Source organism: Rhinoderma darwinii, unplaced genomic scaffold, assembly GCF_050947455.1.
Source record: "Rhinoderma darwinii isolate aRhiDar2 unplaced genomic scaffold, aRhiDar2.hap1 Scaffold_84, whole genome shotgun sequence".
NCBI lineage: Eukaryota > Metazoa > Chordata > Amphibia > Anura > Rhinodermatidae > Rhinoderma > Rhinoderma darwinii.
Genome location: NW_027464408.1, coordinates 316,930 through 323,493, shown reverse-complemented (window position 1 = coordinate 323,493; position 6,564 = coordinate 316,930). Strand labels below are relative to the sequence as shown.

Sequence of the window (6,564 nt, the reverse complement as noted above, 5' to 3'; positions counted from 1 at the left end):
AGAGAAAGATTGACACTGCGAAGCAAAGAAATAATAAATTTACAAAAACTTTATTTAACAATAGTAGCACAAAATAAAAAGAATCCAAAAAACCACAGTAAAAACAAGGATCATTGGCTGGTAAATGAAATCAGACCATGCGGCTATGTGAGAAGCAGATAAATAAAGTGCATATGCGTCCTTTAAATGATATATGTAAATATCTGTAAGGTAATAGTCTGTACACAAGGTAATACAGTAATAAACATCAATAAATATAGAGTGTTACAGACTATGTAGATATATTCAGATGGTTTAATCATAATAAGGCAACAGATATAACAGCACAAGTACCGAAAAACATGATGAAATATCAAGAATCGGAAAAAATGCAACCCAAAATACATGAAAATTGCTGGAAGAATAGATGAAATCTCACATACCCATGGTGATTGAACAGGATGAATACAGCCAGAGTCCACCCCAACTCGCGTTTCGGCGCTAATACCTTCGTCTGGAGGTTCCTAATCCGTCAGTGGTAATCGCTAATTGTCATGTGAAGACAGAGCAGCTCAGACTTGTGAATAATGCAAGTGTATGGGCGCTGCTGTGGGCACAGTTATGGGGGAACTGAAGCTTGACCTGTTATGGAGGCATAAAGCTGGCCATACATATGCAATAGATGTTGGCAGAGTGTTTGTTTGGCCAACAGCTATTTCACCTGATCCCACTATAAAATGTTTTTTGTGCCGGTTTATTTAAATGGGGAGAGGGGGAAGAAACCGCGGCAAGATCTCTCTAACAGCGGCTTATCCCCCAGGAGAACAGAGGATCGGCATGTTTAGTCTCCATACTACAGAGATCATTGGGCAATTACATTTATAATGAAAAGTTAAAAACAATCTATTATACTTTATGTTTTAACCACCTACCATTTAAGATCTCTGCTTGCTTAAAGTAATTGGAAATATTGCTTATAATCAGAGGCTGAATCTGTCTTGATCACGCCCTGCACACACATTCATGGATCATTAATAGAGGGGGCACGGATAGGCTGACGGGATATATTCACACATGGCAGATTTGTTGTAGAAATTTCTGACAATGTCCCGTTCATGTGAATGGGGCTTGCAAAAAATCTGCCGTGTGTGAATAAACCATTAACGGGCTATGTATCTTTGTTTGCCATTCAGTGACAGCAATCACAGATCTTAAAAATGGTAAGAAATTGAGGCACTGAACACATTGTTAGGTTACATAACTTTTAATTATACAGTGAATGAGATTTTTATAGAAAACTGGAAACCCTATTTAGAAAGGGGTTGCTTTGGAGAACGCCAAGGGACCAAAGTGAATAAGCGGATTACGGGGCGTCCAGTGGCAGCACCCCCAGATATCAGCTGTAATCCGAGAGGGAACCTGGAGGAAAGTGTTCAATTTCCCTGCAGCGCCACCACAGGAGAAATGAAGCATTACACAGTTCCCAATTAAATAAATGGTCTGTCCGTGTAATGCGTTGTTGTGCTGGGTCCTCCAGTGAGGCACGCTCTTTGAAGCCGCTTAACGCTCTGGCTAATAGACGAGGATCCTGAATGAGGGACTACACCAATAACTCAGAATTCCATAATAAAGTAATTAAAAAATATATATATATATTTTTTAAAACAGACATCCCCTTCAATGTGTTTAAATATTATTTTTAATATTATTGTCAACTGGACCAATAGTTCAATATGAAGCACTACAGACCTGTCTTGTGATCGTCTAGGATTTCGTAAGTCCAAATAAAGGTGGCAGTGCAGGAGGTGGCGGGAACAGGCCAAGAGAGAGTCTCCCTGTAATAAAGAGACATGTCAGACAATCTTGATTACCAGTCAGAAGAAGCAACGCACAAGACAGACCGACCTGCTCACGTGGATGACAGAAGACTTGTGCTTCAGCCAAACGCTCCATAACGTAACCAAAGTCTGCCTGTCTCCAAAATACTTCTTGAGCGCCTTCCAAGTTCTTTGCCCCAGGGGAACAAGATCACATTAATCATGGAATAACGGCTGGAGTCATTACTTGTTATACATATTTCTTACATGCCAAGATATCTGCACCAACATCTCTACTGAGCATCTTCTAGCGACCCTATAAACGCTGTACTAATGGCTGCAATAATGCCCACAAGATGCCCAGAGGGCTGGAGAATAACTTGCCATGTAGACCTTTCACTGTCTCAGTCTCTCCTGAATGATTACAGAAGTTGCCACCAGGGGGAGCTGGATGCAGTTGTAATCATACAGTTCCCAATGACTTCAATAGGAGCTTTATAAATTTGTACACCGTGTGCTCCCTCTAGTGGCAGCTGAAAGCAGCCAGAATGTTATCATTTAAAGGGAACCTGTCATCTACATTATGCTGCTCACTTAGGGCATCATAATGTACTGACAGACACACTGATTTCTGCTGTCTGTCACTTATTTGCTAAAGTGAAGCTGTTTTTAAGAACTTCACCACCGCTATAGAAAAGACACCATTATTTACGAGCTGCTGCTACCTCCGCCCACTCGCCGCTGATTGACAGATTTCTACCTAGAAGGCCCTGTTCACACAGAGTTTTTTTTGCAGGTGGAAAAATCTGCTTCAAAATTCCTTCTGAAAATTTGAGGCAGATTTTGACGTGCCAGCATAACACTTGCCGCAGTTTTTGCTGCGTTTTTCGGCCGCGGCCATTAAGCGCCATGATGTCAGTGGGAGGTCAGAGATGGAAACGCCTAAAGAAAGGGCATGACGGTTCTTTTTCCCGAGAGCGCTTTTTTCTGCTCTCCCATTAAAATCAATGGGAGGCGTTTTCCGAAGCGGTTTCTGCGTCAAAAACCGCGCCAAAAAACTCCATGTGAACTTGGTCTTACTGTGCATGGGTAAAATGTAACACAAAATGGTAGTGACACAGTTACGTCACCACCGTAGATCACCCGGAATGTAGCCATTACTGCCCAAGACCACCACAGATTATACGGCTATATTCTGCAGACCCTATTGTGTATGAGTGGCACTCTGCATGGTACTACATTGTACAGGTGGCACTAATCTGGCATTGATGGCGCTACCATCATGGGCACTCTAGCTCTTACTGATTTATTTGTGTGCTGTATAGCGAGATTATATATTTCTAAAGTGCGTCTTTCGCCAAAATGCAGTTTTCCTATGGCTTTGGGGCAATCATTATAGAGTCATATGATAAATATATCCTGCACCATGTGACTGGGATTTTCTTGTGTCTATCAAGTGTCTGTGCGCTCCGCGTAACATGTAAAAATCCCCCCTCCTTTACAAAATCATGTGTACACCCCTGATACAGATATTTAGGCTGACTGTATCCATGTAGAACTGGGGTAGTATTGCCCTTTAAGGGTATGTTCCCACGAGGTCATTACGTCCGTAATTGACGGATGTATTTCGGCCGCAAGTCCCCGACCGAACACAGTGCAGGGAGCCGGGCTACTAGCATCATAGTTATGTACGACGCTAGGAGTCCCTGCCTCGCTGCCGGACAACTGTCCCGTACTGTAATCATGATTTCAGTACAGGACAGTAGTTCCACGGAGAGGCAGGGACCCCTAGCGTCGTACATAAGTATGATGCTAGGAGCCCGGCTCCCTGCACTGTGTTTGGTCCGGTACTTGCGGCCGAAATACGTCCGTCAATTACGGACGTAATGACCTCGTGTGAACATACCCTAAGATTCCAGTATCCAGACCTTTAGTTGAAAATGAAGAGATTCTAGAGATCATTTTTATTACATGTTACTAATGAAACAAAAGTTATAAAATAGTGTCTCGGGCCCCATGTACATGACCGTGCCCGTAATCACGGTCTGAAATTTGCAGGCCGTGGTCCATTATAAAGTATGGGAGCACGGTACGTAAAATAAAAAAATAGGACATGTCTTATGTTTTATGGAAGGTTTCTACGGCACGGACATTGTCCCGTAAATATATGGGAAGGTGTCCGTCGGCCATAGAAATGAATGGGTCCGTAATTACGGATGAAATGTACGGTCGTGTGCATGGAGCCTTAGGATGTAAAACAAGCACATACCAACCAGCGTCGACCTGGTCACAGACCGGATAACTGAACCTGCGCTCCTTCCTGCACGACTTCTCATAACTCCAGCAGAAATCTAGTTGTGTCAGGAATTCCACAAAGGTACAAAACCCTTCATGAGCTGAGAGAGAAAAATCACAGACTGATTTCTAAGGATCCGGGTCTCTCCTTGTCTACAAGCACACATGATCAGGGGACTGTAGAGTGCGTACACTCCTACCGGGGGGGGGGAAGTGGCTTCACCTACTCACCTTCCCCATTAATGGCCATACCTTTTCCCAAACCCCCTGTCCCTCTAATAAGACTCAGACACTTGGGTTGGATAAATTTGGCCACAGCAGCCATTTTATTTACAAACAAACATCAAGAACAACAATTTACAAATAATAATAACAATGGAAGGGGAGTCCTTGGAGCTACAAAAGTCTGTCACGAAACAGCCCACCTGCATAGTATTTTACTCCCAGCCGTCACCCTACTGGCTCAGGGGCACCGTTATACCTGCAGTTGGCTGACCTCAACCGCAACCACTCCCCGGGACACCACCCAGCGGGAGCCCAAATTGACCACTCCCCGGGACACCACCCAGCGGGAGCCCTAATTGACCACTCCTCGGGACACCACCCAGCAGGAGCCCAAATTGAGCAGACTACCAACCATAATAAATTGGGGAGGGACCATACCCCCTATGAATCCCCCCCCCCCCACAGTAATTTACCACCAACTCCAAGGACCCCCAATCCGCCACACGAACATACTTAGACACCTTTAAGTATGCGAGCCCCCACCCAACGAGAGGGCCCTTTCGATACCTTCCTGCAGGCGCAGAGTCCACAGGTCGATCCCCACGGCCGTCAGGTGCACACCATCACCTAGCCAATAATTACCCTGGCCATCCTCGAAGTCATAATGACGCACGAAGACCCCCCCATTTCTCACCACGAAACCCGAAACTGCCCGATTAACCTTAACCCTGGCTTTATTCAACCGCTGCACCGATCTAGCATGCCGCCAAACCTTCCGCGGGACAATCTCTGACCACACCACCTTAATAGCCGGGAAAACGGACCATAACCTGAGTAGATCGTATTTTATATCCCTGATCAATTCCCGAAAAGGACGACTACCCAAATCGTTACCCCCGACATGTAACACCAAGACATCCGGGGCCCTGTCCATCAGCGCAAACCGATGCACGTCCGGCAACACCCGACTCCACAGCATCCCCCTACTCCCCAGCCACCGCACGACTACATCCTCCCGCCGAAAACCCAACTGCCGCCCGTCTGGACGAACATCCGCCCGCTCCGCCCCCCAATGAACGTAGGAATGCCCGACGATCCACACCAATCGGCCCGCGGGTCCTGAAAAATAAAACCACTGATTAACAAAACGAGTAAGGATGCAAGCGAAACATGGAGGAGGAGAGAAAAACGATGAGGGGAGCCGGAGGGAGTGTAGAGAAGGAGGGATTACGACTGGACTATCATATAAACTGAGGGCGCACATACAGCTGGAAGCGGCGGGAATCCCATCGACCTATCTGCTTTACCACTTCCTCACCCAACCCCCATGCCACCGCCTCCGTCGCTGCCCCAATCCGAAAAGAATGGGGGGAAAACAACGCCTCCTCCAGTCCCAACTTCCGCAGACACCTACGAAAAACCCACGTAAACTGATACCGGGACATAAAGGACCCATCCTCATGACACAACAACTGTCCCCTACGCACCGTTGAGACCTCTCTGAACCCCGCAAAGCAGGCGACCGGGCACATCCTGACCCCCTTGGCCACCCCCAACACCACTCTCTTACCCCGACCCCCTTGATCCGTCTTAGACCGCCGGATCCAGAATTCCACACTCCGATCCGTTACCAACACATCTTCCATTCTCAACCCCCCAGGTCTCCTTGTGCTGGGAGCCACCAGCTCCCCGACCCTCAGGGCCCCAAAAAATGCCCACGAGAATGCCAACCTATACAGGGTCACCTCGTAGCTGGAAAAACAAATGTCACACAACACCCCCCACAACTGTTCCAACAACATAAACGACACAGGGCGCCGCCGATCCGGCAACATCCTCCCTCTCCTGTACCCCCTCAGGGCCTGGCCAACCAAAAAACTTTTTGTAACATCCGTGTACCCCCGGACCTTAAAACCAAAAGCCAGGGCTGCCACAAAACGATTCACCTTGGACACTGACCAGCCCGCGATAGAGACTTGCCCCAGAAAAACTAACAACGCCACCACCCGATCCTCATCCGTCACTACACCCTCCAGAACTGCCAACCAACTCTCCCACTCCCGCCACGCCGAATCATAAGCAGCCCAAGTACCCTGCGCAAGCGAAGCCTGAATCAAACCTCCTGCGGCTCGTAACCCAGCCCCCACAACCATTCCGGGCAAGCGATCCCGTCCTCCTCCGCGTCCGGAGCCACCATCCTGAACCGCTCCCACTGCAAGCGAGAAAGAGAATCTGCGATGTCATTTTT

At 47.2% G+C, this 6,564-nt stretch overlaps 1 long non-coding RNA gene across 1 annotated transcript; it reads right to left on the bottom strand.

Annotated features, from left to right (window-relative positions):
• Window positions 1–1,771: 1,771 nt before the first annotated feature.
• LOC142731608 (uncharacterized) lies at window positions 1,772–4,136 on the bottom strand. The gene is made up of 3 exons (XR_012879044.1): window positions 4,066–4,136; window positions 1,885–1,986; window positions 1,772–1,814 (listed from the first exon to the last, which is right to left on the bottom strand). It is a non-coding gene; the product is annotated as an uncharacterized LOC142731608 (long non-coding RNA).
• Window positions 4,137–6,564: the final 2,428 nt, after the last annotated feature.